Source organism: Saccopteryx bilineata, chromosome 10 (assembly GCF_036850765.1).
Source record: "Saccopteryx bilineata isolate mSacBil1 chromosome 10, mSacBil1_pri_phased_curated, whole genome shotgun sequence".
NCBI classification, from domain to species: domain Eukaryota; kingdom Metazoa; phylum Chordata; class Mammalia; order Chiroptera; family Emballonuridae; genus Saccopteryx; species Saccopteryx bilineata.
This window is the reverse complement of record NC_089499.1, coordinates 48,451,687-48,475,913: the sequence shown is the minus strand read 5'-3', so window position 1 is coordinate 48,475,913 and position 24,227 is coordinate 48,451,687. Positions and strand designations below refer to the sequence as shown.

Here is a 24,227-nt window from a genome sequence, read left to right as displayed (position 1 = left end):
ACATGAAACCAGCATGATATACATTCTTTTCAAGTGTTCATGAAACATTTTCTAGGATAGACCACTTGTGAGGACATAAAATGAGTCTTAATAAATTTTTTTTTTTTTTTTTTGCATTTTTCTGAAGCTGGAAACAGGGAGAGACAGTCAGACAGACTCCCGCATGCGCCCGACCGGGATCCACCCGGCACACCCACCATGGGGAGACGCTCTGCCCACCAGGGGGCGATGCTCTGCCCATCCTGGGCATCGCCATGTTGCGACCAGAGCCACTCTAGCGCCTGGGGCAGAGGCCACAGAGCCATCCCCAGCACCCGGGCCATCTTTGCTCCAATGGAGCCTTGGCTGCGGGAGGGGAAGAGAGAGACAGAGAGGAAGGCGCGGCGGAGGGGTGGAGAAGCAAATGGGTGCTTCTCCTGTGTGCCCTGGCCGGGAATTGAACCCGGGTCCTCCGCACGCTAGGCCAACGCTCTACCGCTGAACCAACCGGCCAGGGCAAGTCTTAATAAATTTAAGAAGACTAAAATCATATCTAGCATCTTCTGTGATAATAGTATGAAATTAGAAATTAGTCACACGCAAAAACCTGAAAAACACACAAAGACATAAAGGCTAAGCAACATGTTACTGAACAATATCTGGGTTCACAATGCGAACAATGAAGAAATCAAAAGATAAATAGAAACAAATGAAAATGAGAATGCAACACCTCAAATCTATGGGACACAGCAAAAGCAGTCCTAAGAAGGAAATTCATAGCATTACTGGGGTATTCAAGAAACAAGAAAAATTTCCAGCAAGCAATGTAAGTTTCACTTATGAACTAGAAAAAGAACAACAAATGAAGCCCAAAGTGAGCAGAAAAAGGGAAATAATAGATCAAAGCAGAAATAAACAAAATAGCGTCTTAAAAATGATGAAAAAGACATGAAATTAAGAACTAGTTCTTTGAAAAATATAAAGATTGACAAACCTTTATCCAGATTTACCAAGAAAAACAAGAGGTCCTAAATAAATAAAATCCGAACTGAAAGAGGAGAAGTAACAACTGGTCCCACAGAAATGCAAGGGATTGTGAGAAAATATAACGAGTAATTATGTGCCAACAAATTGGCAATCTAAATGAAATGGATGAATTTCTAGAAATGTACAGTCTTCTAAAACCAAATCAGGAAGAATCAGAGAATCTGAATAGACATATTACAACTAGTGAAATTGAAGAAGTTGTAAACTCTTGTTTGGGAGTCAAAAAACTCCCAAACAAGAGAAATCTTGGGCCAGATGGTTTCACAGGCAAATTTTATTAAACATTCAAAGAAGAACTAACACCTATCCTTCTCCAACTATTCCAAGCAATTCAAGAGGAGGGAAGATTTCCAAGCTCATTTTAGAATCCATCATTATCATAATTTCAAAACCAGATAAACACACTACAAAGAAAGAAAATTTTAAGCCAATGATGAACTAGATGCTACAATTTTCAACAAAATTTTAGCAAACCTGGTCCAACAAAATAAAAAATACTATACACCATGAGCAAGTGGGATTTATTCCCAGTCCTGGGTTGCAAGGTTGATACAATATCCTCAAATCAATTAACATGATACAGCACATAAACAAAATGAAGGATAAAAATCACATGATCATATCAATGGATATAGAAAAAGCATTTGATAAGATCCAGCACCTGTTTATGATAACAACTCTCAGCAAAGTTGGATTAGAGGGAACATATCTCATCATAATAAAAGCCATATATGGGAAACTCATAGTCAATTTCATAGTCAGCAGACAAAAACTACAAGACTGAGAACAAGACAGTGTTGTCTGCTATCATCACTCTTATTCAACATAGTACCGGAAGTCCTAGCCACAGCAGTCAGACAAGAAGAAGAAATAAAAGGCATTCAATTTGGAGAGGAAGAAATAAAACTGTCATTATTTGCAGATGACATGTATATAGAGAACCCAAAAGATTCTACTGGAAAACCACTAGAACTGATAAATGAATACAAAATATATATCCAGAAATTAGTTGCATTTCTAAACTAAGAAAAAATTCCCATTTACAATTCCTTCAAAAAAATACCTAGAAATGAATTTAACCAAGGATGTAAGACTTGTACTTGGAAATTATAAGATGCTGAAGAAAGAAATTGAAGATAGAAAGAAATAAGTGGAAGCATATGCATTTTCATGAAGAGGAAGAATTAACATCATTAAAATGTTCATAATACCCAAAGCAATATATTGACTGCTATTAAGATACCAACTGCATATTTTACAGAAATTGAACAAATATTTCTTTTTTTTTTTTAATTTTTATTAATGGTAATGGGATGACATTAATAAATCAGGGTACATATATTCAAAGAAAACATGTCTAGGTTATTTTGTCATTAAATTATGTTGCGTACCCCTCGCCCAAAGTCAGATTGTCCTCCGCCACCCTCTATCTAGTTCTCTGTGCCCCTCCCCCTCCCCCTAACTCTCTCCCTCCCTCCCTCCCATGTCCTCCCTCCCCCCACCCCTGGTAACCACCACACTCTTGTCCATGTCTCTTAGTCTCATTTTTATGTTCCACCAATGTATGGAATCATGTAGTTCTTGTTTTTTCTGATTTACTTATTTCACTCCTTATAATGTTATCAAGATCCCACCATTTTGCTGTAAATGATCTGATGTCATCATTTCTTATGGCTGAGTAGTATTCCATAGTGTATATGTGCCACATCTTCTTTATCCAGTCTTCTATTGAAGGGCTTTTTGGTTGTTTCCATGTCTTGGCCACTGTGAACAGTGCTGCAATGAACATGGGGCTACATGTGTCTTCATGTATCAATGTTTCTGAGGTTTTGGGGTATATACCCAGTAGAGGGATTGCTGGGTCATAAGGTAGTTCTATTTTCAGTTTTTTGAGGAACCACCATACTTTCCTCCATAATGGTTGTACTACTTTACAGTTCCACCAACAGTGAATGAGGGTTCCTTTTTCTCCACAGCCTCTCCAACATTTGCTATTACCCGTCTTGTTGATAATAGCTAATCTAACAGGGGTGAGGTGGTATCTCATTGTAGTTTTGATTTGCATTTCTCTAATAACTAATGAAGCTGAGCATCTTTTCATATATCTGTTGGCCATTTGTATCTCTTCCTGGGAGAAGTGTCTGTTCATGTCCTCTTCCCATTTTTTTATGGGATTGTTTGTTTGTTTGTTGTTGAGTTTTATGAGTTCTTTGTAAATTTTGGATATTAGGCCCTTATCAGAGCTGTTGTTTGAAAATATCATTTCCCATTTAGTTGGCTGTCTGTTTATTTTTATATCAGTTTCTCTTGCTGAGCAAAAACTTTTTATTCTGATGTAGTCCCATTCATTTATCTTTGCCTTCACTTCTCTTGCCATTGGAGTCAAGTTCATAAAATGTTCTTTAAAACCCAGGTCCATGATTTTAGTACCTATGTCTTCTTCTATGTACTTTATTGTTTCAGGTCTTATATTTAGGTCTTTGATCCATTTTGAATTAATTTTAGTACACGGGGACAGGCTATAGTCGAGTTTCATTCTTTTGCATGTGGCTTTCCAGTTTTCCCAACACCATTTGTTGAAGAGGCTTTCTTTTCTCCATTGTATGTTGTTGGCCCCTTTATCAAAGATTATTTGACCATATATATGTGGTTTTATTTCTGGGCTTTCTATTCTGTTCCATTGGTCTGAGTGTCTATTTTTCTGCCAATACCATGCTGTTTTGATTATCGTGGCCCTATAATATAGTTTAAAGTCAGGTATTGTAATGCCCCCAGCTTCATTCTTTTTCCTTAGGATTGTTTTGGTTATTCGGGGTTTTTTATAGTTCCATATAAATCTGATGATTTTTTGTTTCATTTCTTTAAAAAATCTCATAGGGATTTTGATGGGGATTGCATTAAATTTGTATATTGCTTTGGGTAATATGGCCATTTTGATTATATTTATTCTTCCTATCCAAGAACAAGGAATATTTTTCCATCTCATTGTATCTTTTTCGATTTCCCTTAACAATGCTTTGTAATTTTCATTATATAGGTCCTTTACATTCTTTGTTATGTTTATTCCTAGGTATTTTATTTTTTTTGTTGCAATCGTGAAGGGGATTATTTTTTTGAGTTCGTTTTCTAATATTTCATTGTTGGCATATAGAAAGGCTATGGACTTTTGTATGTTAATTTTGTATCCTGTGACCTTACTGTATTGGTTTATTGTTTCTAATAATCTTTTTGTGGAGTCCTTTGGGTTTTCGATGTATAGGATCATATCATCAGCAAAAAGTGATACCTTTACTTTTTCTTTTCCGATATGGATGCCTTTTATTTCTTTGTCTTGTCTGATTGCTCTGGCCAGAACTTCTAGCACCACATTAAATAAGAGTGGAGAGAGTGGACAACCCTGTCTTGTTCCTGATTTAAGGTAGAAAGTCCTCAGTTTTATGCCGTTTAATATGATGTTGGCTGATGGTTTATCATATATGGCCTGTATCATGTTGAGATATTTTCCTTCTATACCCATTTTGTTGAGAGTCTTAAACATAAAATTGTGTTGTATTTTATCAAAAGCCTTTTCTGCATCTATTGATAAGATCATGTGGTTTTTGTTCTTTGTTTTGTTGATATGGTGTATTACGTTAACCGTTTTGCGTATGTTGAACCATCCTTGAGATTCTGGGATGAATCCCACTTGATCATGATGTATTATTTTTTTAATATGTTGTTGTATTCGGTTTGCCAGTATTTTGTTTAGTATTTTAGCATCTGTATTCATTAGAGATATTGGTCTGTAGTTTTCTTTTTTTGTGCCATCCTTGCCAGGTTTTGGTATGAGGGTTATGTTGGCCTCATAAAATGTGTTTGGAAGTATTGCTTCTTCTTCAATTTTTTGGAAGACTTTGAGTAGAATAGGAACCAAGTCTTCTTTGAATGTTTGATAGAATTCACTAGTATAACCGTCTGGGCCTGGACTTTTATTTTTGGGGAGGTTTTTAATAGTTTTTTCTATTTCCTCCCTGCTGATTGGTCTGTTTAGGCTTTCTGCTTCTTCATGACTCAGTCTAGGAAGGTTGTATTGTTCTAGGAATTTATCCATTTCTTCTAGATTGTTGTATTTGGTGGCATATAATTTTTCATAGTATTCTACAATAATTCTTTGTATATCTATGATGTCTGTGGTGATCTCTCCTCTTTCATTTTGGATTTTATTTATTTGAGTCCTGTGCCTTTTTTCCTTGGTGAGTCTTGCCAAGGGTTTGTCAATTTTGTTGATCTTTTCAAAGAACCAGCTCCTTGTTTTATTGATTTTTTCTATAGTTTTCTGTTCTCTATTTCATTTATTTCTGCTCTGATTTTTATTATCTCCTTTCTTCGGCTGGTTTTGGGTTGTCTTTGTTCTTCTTTTTCTAGTTCCTTAAGGTGTGAAGTTAAGTGGTTTACTTCGGCTCTCTCTTGTTTGTTCATATAGGCCTGAAGTGATATGAACTTTCCTCTTATTACTGCTTTTGCTGCATCCCAGAGATTCTGATATGTCGTATTGTCATTTTCATTTGTCTGTATATATCTTTTGATCTCTGCGCTTATTTCTTCTTTGACCCATTCATTTTTTAAAAGTATGTTGTTTAGTTTCCACATTTTTGTGGGTTTTTCCCCCTCTTTTTTGCAGTTGAATTCTAGTTTCAAGGCTTTATGATCAGAAAATATGCTTGGTACAATTTCAGTTTTTCTAAATTTGCTGATATTGTCTTTGTGGCCCAACATATGGTCAATTCTTGAGAATGTTCCATGTACACTAGAGAAAAATGTATACTCTGTCGCTTTGGGATGAAGTGTCCTGTAGATGTCTATCATATCCAGGTGTTCTAGTATTTCGTTTAAGGCCACTATATTTTTATTGATTCTCTGTTTGGATGACCGATCTAGAGCCGTCAGCGGTGTATTGAGGTCTCCAAGTATGATTGTATTTTTGTTAGTTTTTGTTTTAAGGTCAATAAGTAGCTGTCTTATATATTTTGGTGCTCCTTGGTTTGGTGCATATATATTAAGGATTGTTATGTCTTCTTGATTCAACTTCCCCTTAATCATTATGAAATGACCATTTTTGTCTCTGAGTACTTTTTCTGTCTTGTAGTCAGCATTATTAGATATGAGTATTGCTACGCCTGCTTTTTTTTGGGTGTTGTTTGCTTGGAGTATTGTTTTCCAGCCTTTCACTTTGAATTTGTTTTTATCCTTGTTGCTTAGATGTGTTTCTTGTAGGCAGCATATAGTTGGATTTTCTTTTTTAATCCATTCTGCTACTCTGTGTCTTTTTATTGGTAAATTTAATCCATTTACATTTAGTGTAATTATTGACACTTGTGGGTTCCCTACTGCCATTTTATAAATTGCTTTCTGTTAGTTTTGTATCTAGTTTGATTCTTCTCTTTTGTTTTTCTATCATTTGTTTTTGTTTGTTTGTGTTCCATACTTCTTTCCTCTGTTGCTACCTTTTTTAAGTCAAGTGTTTTTGTGGTGGTTTTTTCAAGGGTGGTTACCATTAAGTAATGAAAAGGGTACCTACCATATTCATTGTAGTACCCTATCTTATAAGTATTTCTGCACTTCATCGTCCTTTGCTACTGTTAATCTTCATCCTCTCCCCCCTTTTTTTCCTTTGTTGTCACATTTTAAGTTTGGTTTTATTGTGTTCTTGGTGGAGCTGTTACTTGTGGTGTTATTTTCTTTTGTTCTTTGAATCTGGTTGGAAAACCCCCTTTAGTATTTCCTGGAGTGGGGGCTTTCTGTTGATAAATTCTCTCATCTTTTCTGTATTTGTGAATGTTTTTATATCTCCTTCATACTTGAAGGATAGCTTTGATGGGTATAGTATTCTTGGCTGAAAGTTCCTCTCTTTCAGGGCTTTAAATATTGGGGTCCACTCTCTTCTAGCTTGTAGAGTTTCTGCTGAGAAATCTGATGATAATCTAATAGGCCTTCCTTTATATGTTGTACTCTTCTTTTCCCTGGCTGCCTTGAGAATTTTTTCTTTGTCATTGGTTTGTGTCATCTTTATTATGATGTGCCTTGGAGTGGGTTGTTTGGGGTTAAGAAAACTCGGTGTTCTGTTTGCTTCTTGAATTTGAGGCTTTAGTTCTTTCCACAGGCTTGGGAAGTTCTCGTCTATTATTTGTTTGAGTATGTTCTCCATTCCATTTTCTTTCTCTTCTCCCTCTGATATACCTATTATTCTCATGTTATTCTTTCTGATGGAGTCAGACAATTCCTGTAGGGCTTTCTCGTTTTTTATTATTTTTGAGTCTCTTTCTTCTTCTCTCTGTTGTGCCTCAAGTTGTTTTTCTTCTATTTCACTAATCCTATCCTCAATCTGGCCTGTTCTGTTAGCTAAGCTTGTTATCTCGTTTTTCAGCTCGTGAATTGAGTTTTTCATTTCTGTTTGATTTGTTTTAATAGTTTCAATTTCCTTGGTAATATATTCTTTGTGTTCATTGAGTTGTTTTCTGATCTCCCTATATTGCCTTTCTGTGTTTTCTTGTATATCTCTGAGTATTTTTAAGATTTCTATTTTAAATTCTCTGTCATTTAGCTCCAAGGCTTCCAATATGTTAAGTCTTTTCTCCATAGATTTTTCCACATCTATTTGTGTTACCTCTCTTTCTTTTGTATCCATATTCTATTTCCTCTTTCTTATTGGCATCTGAGGGTGGTCTTGTTGATAGCACACTGGCGCACTCCCTCGCGGCTTGAATGAACGTCGCTGCGGTAGCTTCCTCCACACCCTCGTCTCTCAGATTCAAGTGATAACAGTCCTTTCGCTTTCAGTTTGTGTGGAACTCCGGAATGCTCCGAGGATAAATTTTTCTGTTTCTAGTTGATAAATTTGTTGTGATTTAGGGGAGATCTGTCGGATGCGCTGCTCACGGCGCCATTTCCGTGACGTCACTCCTCAGCGCAGGACTGGTGAGGCTCTGAGCACCAGGAAGTGGTCCACCGTGTCAATCGTACTTCTTGGCGACAACTGGTCGGGCTCTCAGTGTGCGTATGGCAGCTTCAGCCTGAGCCTTCTCATCCTCAGAAGAGGAGTCGCAAGCGCCTGCTCCCGCTGACTCAAAGCCAATCCACCGGCACGCATGCTGCTGCTCCTTTGGTGACCGTTTAGGCTCCTGTCAAATATTTCAAAAATTTGCATGGAACCACAAAAACTCCTTGAATAGCCACAGCAATCTTGAGAAAATTGGAGGAAATCACACTACCTGATATCAAACTATACCACAAGGCCATAGGAATCAAAACAGCATGGTAGTGGCATAAAAACAGACATATAAAGCAATGGAACAGAGTAGAAAGTCCAGAAATAAACTTACACCTTTATGGTCAATTGAGGTTGGCAAAGGAGACAAGAACATAAAGTGGAGTAAAGGTAGTCTATTCAATTAATGGTTTAGGTTAAATTGAACAGATGTGCAAAAAAGTGAAGCTAGACCGCCTTCTTGCACCATACACAAGAATAAACTGAAGGTGGATTAAAGATTTAAATATTAGGCTTGAAACCATAGAAATCTTGAAAGAAAACATTGGCAGTAAAATCTTGGACATTTCTCGTGGCAATATTTTTTTCTGATATATCTCCTTGGAGCAAGGGAAACAAAAGAAAAAAATACAAATGGGACTGTATCAAACTAGAATGTTTCTGCACAGCAAAGGAAACCATCAACAAAATGAAAAGAAAATTCACTGAATCAGAGATAATATTCACCACTAATACGTTTGAAAAGGGGTTAATATCCAAACTTTATAAAGAACTTATAAAACTTAACACTAAAAAAAACAGAACAATTCAATTAAACAATGGGCAAAGGACCTAAATAAACACTTTCTCCAAAGAAGACATACAAATGGCCAACAGACCTATGAAAAGATAGTCAATGTCATTAAACATCAGAGAAATGCAAATTAAAACCACAATAAGAAACCACTTTACACCTATCAGAATGGCTATCATCAATAAACCGACAAACAGCAAGTTGGTGAGTATGTGGAGAAAAGGGAACTCTTGTGCACTGATGGTGGGAATGCAGATTAGCACAGTCACCAATAATTTCTCTCCTGAGAATATATCTGAAGAAACCTGAAACACTAATTTGAAAGAATTTATGCACCCCCATTGTTCATTGTAGCATTATTTACAATAGCCTAGATTTGGAAGCAGCCTAAGTGTTGTTTATCAGTAGATGAGTGGATAAAAAAGCTGTGTTACATTTATACCATGGAATATACCCACCCTTTGTTCCAGCATGATGGACTTGAAGAGGATTATGCTAAATGAAACAAACCAATCAGAGAAAAATAAGTATCATGTGATTTCACTTTTTTATGGGATCTAATGAACAAAATAAACTAACAAACATAATAGAAACAGACCTTATAGATATAGAGAACAGAATGAAAATAGGGGAGCAGGGTATAAACGGTGAAAGGATTAAGAAAAAAAAAAGCAAAACCAGAAACCTTAATAGTTTGAGGGGATTATCAGAGGGAAACAGGGATAGGGGCAGGTAAAAGGGGGTACAGGCCATTTGTATAGAAAAGGCACTGGAAACACCTTGGGTGGGCTTGAAAGTTGGGTGGGGCAGGGCCTCAGTAGTCACCAGGGCTGGGCAAACAGTGTAAACTTGGTTGGTGGAGTCTCAGATGTGTTGTCTACCTGCTGGCTCTGTGGGGGAATGGCTCATCGAAGGAAGAATGGACTCTGTTATCACTTCCATCTAGGACAAAGGTATCTGCTCCTCAAGCTTTTGCTCTGATGCCGGACAGTTCATTTCCTCCTGCATATCTCTGGTGCTTTTCAAGGTGCTGCCCCAATGCCGGAACTCAAATGGAGTAAGTCCAGTTAAATCCCTACATGGTCCCTTTAAGAGGAACGGCTTAGGAATCTAGCAGCCCTCTATCTCCCTCAGTCTTAATTCCCGCTGGTTTTTTATGGCCAGAAGTTAAGCAGACTTCTCTTCCTGGCACTGGAACTCTGGAATGGGGACCCTGGTATGAGGCTGGGACCCCTTGATCCTCAGGGGGGACCTCTGCAGCTGAGACATCCACTGCACATAGATTTGGGACCAGCCTGGTCCGCATCTCCATTCCTCCTACCAGTCTCAGTGTGGCTTCTTTAATTGCTTAGTTTTAGGATGTCCATTCAGCCAAATTTCAGGTGATTCTGAATGAGGTTGTTTGGTAGTTTAATCGTAATTTGGATGTGGTGTGGGAGGAGGCAAGTACTGTGTTTACTTACACCGCCATCTTGCCCAGAGGTCAGTTTGGATAATTTTTAGTCCTATGATGTTTTTTATTATGAATTCTTCTCTTTTGTTCACTTGTATGCACATAGCGCAGTGCATACATTTTTGTCACACCTCTGCCTGGGTGGTTTGTAGATTTGAAAATAAGCTTACTTGCAGAGGAGTGGAAGGGCATAACCTGCAGAGACAGAATCAGTGCCCTGGATAGTTCTAAGTGTTTGGTAGACCTGTACAACACATACCAATTTTAGCCATTTTCTTAGGCTTTTAATGACTATAATTCTCTGCAAGAATATTTGATTAACGGATCCTAAATTACTTTCTTCATTTAGTGCAGATTCCTTGACAGTGATGGCTCCTGTTTGGAATGATTTTATAGGTTTATAGACTTTGGGGATTATCTCATCTAACTTCTTAATTTTAAATATAGAGAAAACTCAGGAGAATAGAAAAGGAGTGAAAAGGGAGTACAGCAAGTCATTAGAAAAGTCTAGACAAGAATCCTACTTTTGATAGGTTAAGTGCCTTCTCAAAAAAAGAAACTCAGATTCTGAGGATAAAAGAAGTAATAAGTCCTACACAGTATTTTTAGCAAAAAAAAATTTATAACTTTCTGGATTAACAGGAATTAAAGATGACCTCATAGGACTTTGGCAAGGGGATCTATAGTGTCAATTTCTTTAGGTTCTCTTGGTGACATTCAGTGGAGAATATTCTTTATTATAAGAATACAAATTGAGGGTATCTGTTGAGAGATGAATTGCTACATTGTTCTGTATCTCTGGCAGGGGCACAGACTGGTAATTTCTCCTTTAGAGCTACTGCTGGTTTTCTAGTTCGGGGTGGTAGTGGTCCGTTCTTCAGATTGCTGCTGCCTCAGTAAGTTTTCTTAGTACAAATAAATCCCCAAATGTCATAATTGAAAGGTCCTAGAGATTCTATGGTCAACCTCCATTGTTTTATGGAGCACTTTTAGTTCCAACTCTAGTCTTTACAACATTAAGTGGATCTTGAAGCTCTGAAATTGGTCACTCAAACTGTTAACTGCATCACTCCACTTGGGAATGGCTTACCAATGATCTTTAGACCAGAGGGAATATTCCTTAAGTGGGTCAGTTGCAAAGAATGTCCTTTGAAGCACACTTTACAATAGCATCTGCTTTAAGGGTTGTGTGTGCCTGAGGCATTAGAACAGAGATCGGGAACCTATGGCTCACGAGCCAGATGTGGCTCGATGGCTGCATCTGGCTCGTAGACAAATCTTTAATAAAAAAATAAGAACGTTAAAAATATAAAACATTCTCATGTATTACAATCCATTCATTTCCTACCGCTCCTGTTCATGGTTGCGGGTGGCTAGAACCAATTACAGCTGTCCTCTGGGACAACAACAAATTTTTATTGGATAATATGTAAGGTACACGGGTCGTTGTATGGCTCGCATGGAGTTACATTTTAAAATATGTGGCATTCATGGCTCTCTCAGCCAAAAAGGTTCCCAACCCCTGCATTAGAATCTCATCTCTTCAGGCAAAAACTCATGTATTCAGTCAGCTTCCCTAAAAAAGAAGCTTTTTAGAGGCCAGATATCCTATTAAATTCACCATATGTTTTCCATGGTGGGGTACTGCTTCTGAGTTGGTTCCCTGGTAGTTTTCTTTTTTATTATATTTGCTTATGTTGTACTTTTTAATGATGATAATGCTATGCCTTTGACAAGTGTTTTGGCTTTAAAGTATATTGATACATTATTAAATCATTATTTAATCCTCATACCAATCATATTCGACAGATTCTGTCCTCATTTTAGTGTTTAGATTCAGCAAACATTTATGGAATGCTATGTACATACTTACTGTGCTAGACTCTCCCGTATATATGCTTTAAAATGTTTTCACAGTATTTTTGTAAGGTATTATCTACATTTTATGGAAGAGAAATGAAAGAGGTTTTAAGTAAGTAACATTTATTTCTGATTTGTGTTGTTTTTTGTTTGTTTTAATACCTGCAATCTATTTAAAACTGTGCTCAGCACTTAGGAGAAATAAAAGACATGTTTGCTGTTTTTCAAAATTCATGCAGTGTTTAAGGGAATTAAGATTTGTAAAGATGGGTTATAATTTAATCAAATGTTAAAAGTAATTGTTATTTATACTTTTAAGAAAAAATTAAGTTGACTGTTAGAAGAGGGCAAGTGTAAGGCCAAGGGTACTGCCGTCATCGCCATGCACATGCAGGTTTGCATTGGATTCAGACAGACGGTAAAGAAACAGTGGTGCCAAAAAATGGCGGGCCATTCCTTTATTAAAGTCTCGTACTGGCTGACGAGCAAACACACAGGGCTCCCAAAACCACTGATACATTCTCCTGTTCCACAACCTGGAGAATCTTCTCTGGTTTCTCCTAGAATCAAAGGCCTCACCAGTCTCAGTGGAGCTCACAAAAGCCCCTCACTTCTGGTTCCCCATCTGTACACCTTCTCCCTCTCTGCCAACATGGCTTTCTTCTTAAGTACTCTGCATTCTCTCCTCTCTCACTCTGCAAACATGTCTTCTTTTTGCCTCTTCTCCTTCTCTCTCTTTTCAAAATTTTTTGGCAAGAAAACCTTTCCTCTAGCAAACATTAGCAAAACAATGGCCCTTCTCAAGCAGGAAGGTAATTCGCAATTTCACAGACCACAATTACCTGGTGCTGCCCAGACCCCAATACAAACTATAAGCAAGCAAACATAAAAATCACATTTTACAAACTTATTTGACCAACAGCAAGAAAAATAAAAATCTGAGTGGACCAGAAAAACTCTATAAACTTATGGAGAAGACATAGAACCTAAATTGAGGGATCTGGAGCCATTGTACCAGTGGTCTCCAACCCCCAGAGCGTGGACCAGTAGAGGTCCATGAGCCATTTGGTACTGGTCTGCAGAGAAAGAATAAATAACTTACATTATTTCCATTTTATTTATATTTAAGTCTGAACGATGTTTTATTTTTTAAAAATGACCAGATTCCCTCTGTTACATCTGTCTAAGACTCACTCTTGACACTTGTCTTGGTCACATGATACATTTATCCATCCCACTCTAAAGGCCGGTCTATGAAAATATATATTTTCTGACATTAAACTGGTTCATGACCCAAAAAAGGTTGGGGGACCACTGCATTATACTATATATCCCTGATCTGTGGATAACATGTGTGGATGAAAAAAAAGAAAGAAAAAAATTTTTTTTTAATAAATGAAGATGTGGCCACTAACTTAACCTGACAAGCTCAGGGAAAGCCTACACAAAGGCCTTGCAAACTCAGGGAACTAAGGTAAACACAGGATGGTCTAAATCAGGGGTCTCAAACTCGCGGCCCACCGAACAATTTTGTGCGGCCCGCAGACTAATCCACGAAGTTCAAAATATTTTGGATAAAATTAAGTAAGCCTAGGGGCCTACTTGTATTTTTCATTTCTCTAGCATCCTAGCTAGATATTAGCTTAGTTAACAGCAGTTGTGATGCGAACTACAGTTTCTGGTCGTTTTGTGACACTGAGTAAACTGCATGTACGATTGTGCTTGTTGTACTGATTTTTTTTTGTTTTCAACTGCAGTGAGAAAAGTGTTGCGTAACAGTTGCCTTTTGTAGACCTAGTGCGGCCCGCCTAACAGCTGTAATCTTGCTCTGCGGCCCATATGCTGAGTTGAGTTTGAGACCCCTGGTCTAAATCAAACCTTTCTAATTAAAAGCAGTTCATGATGGGTAGTCATGTCCTAGGGAAGAACTTTCTCTAAACAAAAGCCAGTGCTTGCTTTGACTCAAACCTGTCTGCTGTCTTTTGCATCTATGATAATGTACCTGATAACATGCCTTTGGAACATATGGGGGTCAGACATCCCACCAGAGCAGAAGCCAACTTTGTTATTGTTATACAAACCATTAACTGTTACTGTCTTGTTCTGGCCTATCTAAAGAAGTTTTAGCATATACACTTTTGCTTTCTACCCAATTCCAGAAATTTTTCCACTTTGCTTTCTCCTGCCTCTATAATCTATCACCAGTCAATTTCATGTAACCCCCTTACATCTTTTTCTTTGATTCTGATGTATAAAATAAGTGGTGAGTCTGACCAGGCGGTGTGGCGCAGTGGATAGAGTGTCGGACTGGAATGAGGAAGGACCCAGGTTCAATACCCCGAGGTCGCCAGCTTGAGCGTGGGCTCATCTGGCTTGAGCAAAGCTCACCAGCTTGGACCCAAGGTTGCTGGCTCCAGCAAGGGGTCACTTGGTCTGCTGAAGACCTGTGGTCAAAGCACATATGAGAAAGCAATCAATGAACAACTAAGGAGTCCCAACGAAAAACTGATGATTGATGCTTCTCATCTCTCTCCGTTCCTGTCTGTCTGTCCCTATCTATCCCTCTCTCTGACTCTCTCTCTGTCCCTGTAAAAAATAAATAAATAAAATAAGTAGTGAAACTGCCATTTTCTGGAGCACTTTCTCAATTTGTTGAGACTTTGCTTCCTAGCAATTGTTGACAGTTTGGCTCAAATAAACTCATAAAAATTCTTACAGGTTTGGAAGTATTTTTAATGTTGACACATGATCAAAAAAGCTAGGTTAGGAATACTGGATTAAGCTATGCAGAGAGATTGGTGGGGAGAATAGAGACAGGATAACAGGGGGTTGTTTTAATCAAGATTACCCATTGGAACTAGGCCTGGTTTTGTCTTCCTTCTTCCTAAGGAGAAGAACTTTTTTTTTATAATGCCAAAGGATCATAACATTCTTGAAATTCTTAGCGTTGTCCCTGCAGTTTAGCCTTCACAGGTTCAAAGAAGTGGTAGAATGGGGAATTTAGACTCATATTCTACTTCTCTTCTTTTGATCCCCAAATCCAGCTTTGAACTTGCTGATGGTTCCTATGCCTCTTCTGAAAGATAATATTTCTGTTTTTCAACATATTTCCACACACATCATTTCATGTTACCTTTGTAATGTTATAAAGTACCCATACCTCACTTCTGCGGGTTTACGTAGAGACACCAAGTCCAGATGAATTTTGAAGGGTTTTATTAAAGGATGAGATTTATTAAATACGCTGGCTGCATAAATAAGGTCTACTGGAAAGTTCTGTCCATTTTTGGAATAAAACAAAATACAAATTTTTCTTACCATCAATAAACTTTACTAAATAATATAATTGCCATTATTATTAATGATTTCTTGCCAGCGTGAGGGCAATTTGTATATCCCATTTTTGAAAAATGTTTTATCTTTTGATGCGAAAAATTGAATCAGTGCTTGTTTGATATCTTCTTTATTTATTTATTTTTTTTCACAGTTTAAATTTTTCTTTTTATTTATTGATCTTAGAGAGAGAGGAAGGGAGAGACAGAAACATAAATCTGTTCTTGTATGTGCTCTGACCAGGAATTGAACCACCAACCTCTGTGCTTCCAGACAACGTTCTAACCAACAGAGCTATCCTGGCAAGGCTACATGCAGTTTTAAAATTGTTCTTACTGCAGATATTAATTGAAGACTGGCTGGGGTAGAAAGCAAGCTGGATGTGAGAGAGCTTAAAAAGTGATGAAACACTTTCACTGAGGCAAAATATACTGCATAAATATGCTGTCCTTTATATATGTCATTTAACTAACAAATAAAAATAGTTTAAATATAATGTTATTTTTATTTACTCTTTAGGCTAGGGCAAGCACAACCATTAAGGTCATGGTAGTGGAAGAGCAGGTCTAATTATTTTCTTTTCCACCCAAGTTTATTCTTGGTTCACCAGGACAAGTAATCCCTTTCGGGTGGAAGGAATGAGCCCAACAGGGTTGGCCCTGAGTAGGACTAGATTATAATAGTTTTGTTTTGTTTTTTGTATTTTTCTTAAGTGAAAAGCCAGGAGGCAGAGAGACTCCCGCATGAGCCTGACCGGGATCCACCCAGCAAACCCACCAAGGGTTGATGCTCTGCCCACCTGGGGCATTGCACTGTTGCAATTGGAGCCATTTTAGTGCCTGAGGCGAAGCCGTAGTGCCATCCTCACCAACTTGCTCCAATGGAACCTTGGCTGTGGGAGGAGAAAAAAGAGAGAGAGGGAGAGAGAGACAGAAGGGAGTGAGGGAAGGGTGGAGAAGCAATGGTCACTTCGCCTGTGTGTCCTGACCAGGAATCAAACCTAGGACATTCACACAATGGGTTGACACTAGACCACAGGTTCTAACCTGCCAGGGCCTTAATACTGTTTTCTAAAATAAGACTTCTAACCTGGAGTTTCTTCTGCAGCTTATTTTCTAAGACTCATGAAACTTAACTGAGTTATCACAATCAAAGTTAAAATTTTCAAAGTAGAACATGACAAAATCATAAATTGGGCATTCATTTGTATACCTGTTGCCATTAAGAGTAGTTGCAGAAGAAAAGGAAAATTCAACTTGGATTAGAACTGGGAGAAATATAAAGCATCTTCTCTACTGTCTTAAAGGCTCTGAAAGCAAGTTTAGATTTGTATTTTCTTTAAAAAGTGGCTAAGCTCATTAACTTATAACTACTTGTACATTTTTATAACAGATTTCTTGGTCTAATTTATTCTCATTAATATTGCGCTCTTTAGAGGGATGGTCCTCTAAAATCTCCTAAATGAGTAAATGAATTGATTTTTCTCATATCACCTTTAATATATGGGATTGGCAAAAGTAGGTTTATAGTTGAGCGTATACAAAACACAGTTTATTCTTGTATTATTTATTTGTATTATTACTGTAAACCTACTTTTGCCCATCCCTGTACATATAAAATTTTAGGTATTAGTTTTAGATTGAAAAATATTAAAAATTATATGCAAATTTAAATCAAGTTCTAATTTAAAATTACAAAAAAACTCTCATTATTTAAGAGAATCACTGAGTAACAAGCCATTTTATAATAAGCCTAATCATCACTTCATTCATATTTTATAAAGAAAATAAAACAATCTGATCTATGTCTAGCCCAAGATTTGCCCTGAACTGGTTGAAATCACAACCATTCTGGGCTTCAGATACCTTCTCTATAAAATAAAGAAATTAGATCAGATAATTCTCTTGGTCTCTCAGAATTAAGCAATTTTGTTAGTCATTGCTCTAGTTTTTACATATGAAGTGTTCCAACGCATTGTCTGTGCTTTGGGGTGATATATATAGTATCTCATACATATCTTGATCATTGAAAAATGCCTTTTTCTTTCTAACCTCATTTTACATAGACCCAGTCTCCTCATATCTTTCTCACATCAGCATGAGAACTGTTCTTTTTTTTTTTTTTTTTTTTTAATATTAATATTTTTTTATTAAATTTAATGCAGTGACATTGATAAATCAGGGTACATATGTTGAGAGAAAATATCTCTAGATTATTTTGACATTTGATTGTGCTGTATACCCCTCCCGCAAAGTTAAATTGTCTTCTGTCACCTTCTATCTGGTTTTCTTTGTGCCCCTCCCCTCCCCTAACCCCTCTCTCCTTCTTCACCCCCTCCCCCCTCCCCCAACCCCCCCCCCCCGCCCCTGTTGCCATCACATTCTTGTTCATGTCTCTGAGTCTCATTTTTATGTCCCTTCTATGTATGGATTCATCTCAGTTTTTTTTCTGATTTACTTATTTCACTCCATATAATGTTATCAAGGTCCATCCATGCTATTGTAAATGATCCGATGTCATCATTTCTTATGGCTGAGTAGTATTCCATAGTATATATGTACCAAAGTTTTTTAATCCACTCGTCCTCTGACGGACACTTGGGCTGTTTCCAGATCTTCGCTATTGTGAACAATGCTGCCACAAACATGCGGGTGCATTTCTCCTTTTCGAGCCGTTCTATGGTGTCCTTGGGGTATATTCCTAAAAGTGGGATAGCTGGGTCAAAAGGCAGTTCGATTTTCAGTTTTTTGAGGAATCTCCATACTGTTTTCCACAGTGGCTGCACCAGTCTGCATTCCCACCAGCAGTGCAGGAGGGTCCCCTTTTCTCCACATCCTCGCCAGCACTTATTCTGTGTTGTTTTGTTGATAAGCGCCATTCTGACTGGTGTAAGGTGATATCTCATTGTGGTTTTAATTTGCATTTCTCTAATGATTAGTGATGTTGAGCATTTTTTCATATGCCTATTGGCCATCTGTATGTCCTCTTTGGAGAAGTGTCTATTCATCTCTTTTGCCCATTTTTGGATTGGGTTGTTTGTCTTCCTGGTGTTGAGTTTTACAAGTTCTTTATAAATTTTGGTTATTAACCCCTTATCAGATGTATTGTCAAATATGTTCTCCCATTGTGTAGTTTGTCTTTTTATTCTGTTCTTGTTGTCTTTAGCTGTGCAAAAGCTTTTTAGTTTAATATAGTCCCATTTGTTTATCCTGTCTTTTATTTCACTTCCCCGTGGAGATAAATCAGCAAATATATTGCTCCGAGAGATGTCGGAGAGCTTCCTGCCTATGTTTTCTTCTAAGATGCTTATGGTTTCACGGCCTACATTCAAGTCTTTTATCCATTTTGAGTTTATTTTTGTGAGTGGTGTAAGCTGGTGATCTAGTTTCATTTTTTTGCAGGTAGCTGTCCAATTTTCCCAACACCATTTGTTAAAGAGGCTGTCTTTACTCCATTGTATTTCCTTACCTCCTTTGTCAAATATCAGTTGTCCATAGAACTGTGGGTTTATTTCTAGGTTCTCTGTTCTGTTCCATTGATCTATATGCCTGTTCTTATGCCAGTACCAGGCTGTTTTGAGTACAATGGCCTTGTAGTATAACTTGATATCAGGAAGTGTGATACCTCCCACTTTATTCTTCTTTTTTAAGATTGCTGAGGCTATTCGTGTCCTTTTTTGGTTCCATATAAATTTTTGGAATATGTGTTCTATATCTTTGAAGTATGTCATTGGTATTTTAATTGGTATTGCATTGAATTTCTAAATTGCTTTGGGTAATATAGACATTTTAATGATGTTTATTCTTCCTAACCATGAGCACGGTATATGCTTCCACTTGTTAGTATCTTCCTTGATTTCTTTTATCAATGTTTTGTAATTTTCCGAGTACAAGTCTTTAGTCTCCTTGGTTAAGTTTACTCCTAGGTACTTTATTTTTTTGGTTGTAATTGTGAAGGGGATTGTTTCCTTAATTTCTCTTTCTGACTGTTCATTGTTGGTGTATAAAAATGCTTCTGATTTCTGAGTATTGATTTTATATCCTGCCACTTTGCTGAATTTATTTATCAGGTCCAGTAGTTTTTTGACTGAGACTTTAGGGTTTTCTATATACAATATCATATCATCTGCAAATAATGATAGTTTTACTTCTTCTTTTCCAACTTGAATGCCTTTTATTTCTTCTTGTTGTCTGATTGCTGTGGCTAGGACTTCCAGGACTATGTTAAATAAGAGTGGTGAAAGGGGGCACCCCTGCCTTGTTCCTGATCTTAAGGGTATTGCTTTTAATTTTTGCCCATTGAGTATGATGTTGGCTGTGGGTTTCTCATAGATGGCTTTTATCATGTTGAGGTATGTTCCCTGTATTCCCACTTTGCTGAGAGTTTTGATCATGAATGGGTGCTGGATTTTATCAAATGCTTTTTCTGCATCTATTGAAATTATCATGTGGTTTTTCTCCTTCTTTTTGTTTATGTGATGAATCACATTGATTGATTTACGAATATTGTACCAGCCTTGCCTCCCCAGAATAAATCCCACTTGATCATGGTGTATGATTTTTTCCATATATTGTTGGATCCGGTTTGCTAATATTTTGTTGAGGATTTTAGCATCTATATTCATCAGAGATATTGGCCTATAATTTTCTTTCTTTGTGTGGTCTTTGCCTGGTTTTGGAATCAGAATTATGCTCGCCTCATAAAAGGAGTTTGGAAGTCTTCCTTCCTCTTGAATTTTTTGAAATAGTTTGAGAAGGATAGGAGTTAGTTCTTCTTTGAATATTTGGTAGAATTCCGTTGTGAAGCCATCGGGCCCCGGACTTTTCTTTGTTGGGAGTTTTTTGATAACTGTTTCGATCTCCTTTGGTGTAATTGGTCTGTTTAAGTTTTCTGATTCTTCCAGATTGATTTTTGGAAGATTGTACGTTTCAAGGAATTTGTCCATTTCATCTAGGTTGTCTAGTTTTTTGGCATACAGTTCTTCATAGTATTTTCTTACAATATTTTGTATTTCTGTTGTGTCAGTTGTTATTTCTCCTCTCTCATTTCTAATTTTATTTATTTGAGTCCTCTCTCTCTTTTTCTTGGTGAGTCTACTTAAAGGTTCATCGATCTTGTTTACCTTTTCAAAGAACCAGCTCCTAGTTTCATTGATCTTCTGTATTGTTTCTTTAGTCTCTATGTCATTTATTTCTGCTCTGATCTTTATTATTTCCTTCCTTCTACTACATTTGGGCTTTACTTGCTGTTCTTTTTCTAATTCTTTTAGATGCAGGGTTAAGTTGTTTATTTGAGCTTTTTCTAGCTTCTGAAAGTGTGCCTGTAGTGCTATAAACTTCCCTCTCAGCACTGCTTTCGCTGTGTCCCATAAATTTTGAGTTGTTGTATGCTCATTGTCATTCGTTTCTAGGAATTTCTTTATTTCTTCTTTGATCTCATTCTTAATCCATTCATTATTTAACACCCCGCTATTTAGTTTCCATGTGTTTGAGAATTTTTGAGCTTTTCTGCTGTGATTCATTTCTAGTTTCATGCCGTTGTAATCGGAGAAAGTGCTTGATATGATTTCAGTCTTCTTAAATTTGTTGAGAGCACTTTTGTGCCCTAACATGTGGTCTATCCTAGAGAATGTACCATGAGCGCTTGAAAAGAATGTATATTCTGCTGCTTTAGGGTGAAAGGTTCTGAAGATATCTATTAAATCGAGTTGATCTAGTGTTTCCAATAAGTCTGCTGTTTCTTTGTTAATTTTCTTTCTTGAGGATCTATCTAGTGATGTTAGTGGGGTATTGAAATCCCCTACTATTATAGTATTGCTGTTGATCTCGCCCTTTAAATCCATCAAAGTCTGTTTTATATATTTGGGTGCTCCTATATTAGGTGCATAGATATTTATAATAGTTATATCTTCCTGTTGGATTACTCCCTTTATCATTATGTAGTGGCCTTCTTTATCTCTTACTATATCCTTTGTTTTAAAGTCCAATTTGTCTGATATAAGTATTGCTACCCCAGCTTTTTTTTCATTTCCGTTTGCATGAAACATTTTTTTCCATCCTTTTACCTTCAATCTGTGTGTGTCTTTTGTTCTAAGGTGTGTCTCTTGTAGACAACATATGTATGGGTCCTGTTTTCTTATCCATGCAGCTACCCTATGTCTTTTGATTGGATCATTTAATCCATTTACATTTAAGGTTATTATTGATATGTAGTTGTTTATTGCCATTTTCTTCTTTAAAGGTGTATTCCTTTTTCTTTTTCTTTTTTCTGTATTCTTTTCCCACTTTATCTGTTTACTCCAGGCCCCTTAATATTTCCTGCAGCATTGGTTTGGTTGTAATGAATTCCTTGAGTTGTTTTTTGTCTGGGAAGCTTTTTATTTCTCCTTCAATTTTAAACGATAGCCTTGCTGGATAAAGTAGTCTTGGTTGTAGGTTCTTGTTCTGCATTACTTTGAATATTTCTTGCCATTCCCTTCTGGCCTCAAGTGTTTCTGTTGAGGAGTCAGATGTCATCCTTATGGGGGTTCCTTTGTAGGTGATAACTTTTTTTCTCTTGCAGCTTTTAATATTTTCTCTTTATCGCTTAGCTTTGGTATTTTAATTATGATGTGTCTTGGTGTAGGTTTCTTTGGGTTTCTCTTTAATGGAGTCCTCTGTGCTTCTTGGATTTGTGAGAGTTTCTCTTGCATTAATTTAGGGAAGTTTTCAGCTATGATATGATTGAACAAAGTCTCTATCCCTTGTTCTTTTTCTTCTTCTTCAGGAACCCCTATGATGCGGATGTTATTTCTCTTCATGTTGTCACAGAGCTCTCTAAGAGTTTCCTCTGACTTTTTGAGTCTTTTTTCTCTTTTCTTCTCTGCTTTCATGCCTTCATTCCAGTTGTCTTCTAACTCGCTGATTCGATCCTCTGCTCTATCTATCCTGTTTTTAATTCCTTCCATTGTGGTCTTTATTTCTGATATTGTATTTGTCGTCTCCAACTGATTCTTTTTTATACTTGCTATTTCTTTATTTAGGTTTTCAAACTCCCCCTCCATTGTTGTTCTAAGATCCCTAAGCATCCTTACAATCATTATTTTGAACTCCGCATCTGGAAGTTTGATTATTTCCATATCACTCAGTTCATCTCTCGAAAGTGTCTCTTGTGGTTTCATTTGGATTGCACTCCTTTGTTTTCTCATCTTCTTCTTCTTTTTTTTATTTGTAGAGTTGATTGAGTCTAGGCTTGGTGTTGTCTGCCTCCAGTTTTCAGTTGTGTTATTTTTAGGTCTTGGTGGGTTGGTATCAGCTATTATTTGTAATCCACTTTCAGATTTGGGCAGCTTTGAAGTCTTGATTTGTTTGTTTTCTTAACAGGTGATAGTCTTGTTAACTGATCTCAGCAGGGGGCTTCCTTGAAACTGTATCCAGGAATGCAGGATTATTGTGGCTTCCTCTTTGCTCCTTGGTTTTTGAGAGCTGTTCTTGCAGTTCAGTGTTGGTTTTTCATGCTGATTTTTTCTAAATTGATTTGTATTCCAGTTTGGTGTTGAGAGCTGGGTGTCTGTGCATCCGCCTACTCCGCTGCCATCTTCCCCCTAGAGAACTGTTCTAAGTAAATAAATGTAAATATATATATTTGTATGTGTATTAATTCATATATATATATTTTTTAGAGCAGTGACTCATCTGAAGAAAATGGAGATGGTGATAGCTCAGATGAGGATGAAGAGGAAGAGGTAAAAAATTTATGCAGGCTTTTTTCGTAATAAACCAGGCAGCACAAAAACAAATAGAAAACTATTTTGCACCTAACTTGTGGTGGTGCAGTGGATAAAGCATCGACCTGGAACACTAAGGTCGCTGGTTCAAAATCCTGGGCTTGCCTGGTCAAGGTCCATATGGGGAGTTTCGATATCTTCTTTATTTTTGAAGTTTTTGCCCTTCAAAAAATTTTGTAAGGACAAAAACAAGTGATAGTCGGAGGGTACTAAGTCCGGAGAATATGGTGGATGCAACAGACATGCTTCTGTAGCATTTCTTCCTTGTTGAAATTTGTAAAAATTACAGTGGCGTAAATGAACTTTATCAGTAGCCATGGGTACACTATCGCTTCACACATAAGACTAACGTGAATCATCTTTGTTTTAGTTAATTTGCTACGTCAGTATGTATACATTAAGTGATAAAAACAGAGAGACACACATGCGCCAAATAAACATGTGCTTACGTGTTGAAACAGAGAGAACTTTCCGGTAGACCTTATAATTAACATGGGATATTACAGACCCAAATCGTGTGTGCCAAATATATCTCAGAGGCTGGTTATATACACTTGATTACACACAGGCTTGGGGGGAGCATGACATCATGGCACAAGCATATAACATTTGTTTAGGGAATCCATAGAAACATTAAAAACTTTTAAGGTAACACAATCAAAGACATTTATAAATCTTTCAGTGTCTATGTTCCCTCCTTTGCCTAGAGGTATGTTACTCTCAGGATTCCAGGAATGGGGAAAGAACCAAAATCAATGTAGGGTAGTATGTAAATTCTGTCTCTTATTATAAGAGAAAAGTTTCTTAGATAACCTTTATTCTATAGTTAAAACTAAATGACCCATTGTTCCTTGCAAGACAGAAACTTCTACATTCTTCTCCCTCCCCTCCCCAAAGGAAGGACAGGACAGTAAAGCCTGACCTTTCCTCCTAAAATATTAATATTAATTTTGCAGTTTTTAGGTACCTTACC

General features: G+C 37.1%; 1 protein-coding gene across 1 annotated transcript in view; it reads left to right on the top strand.

Annotated features, from left to right (window-relative positions):
• The window catches only part of SYN2 (synapsin II), a 237,620-nt gene that overhangs the window by 71,695 nt on the left and 141,698 nt on the right, over nucleotides 1–24,227 (top strand). The window lies entirely within an intron of this gene.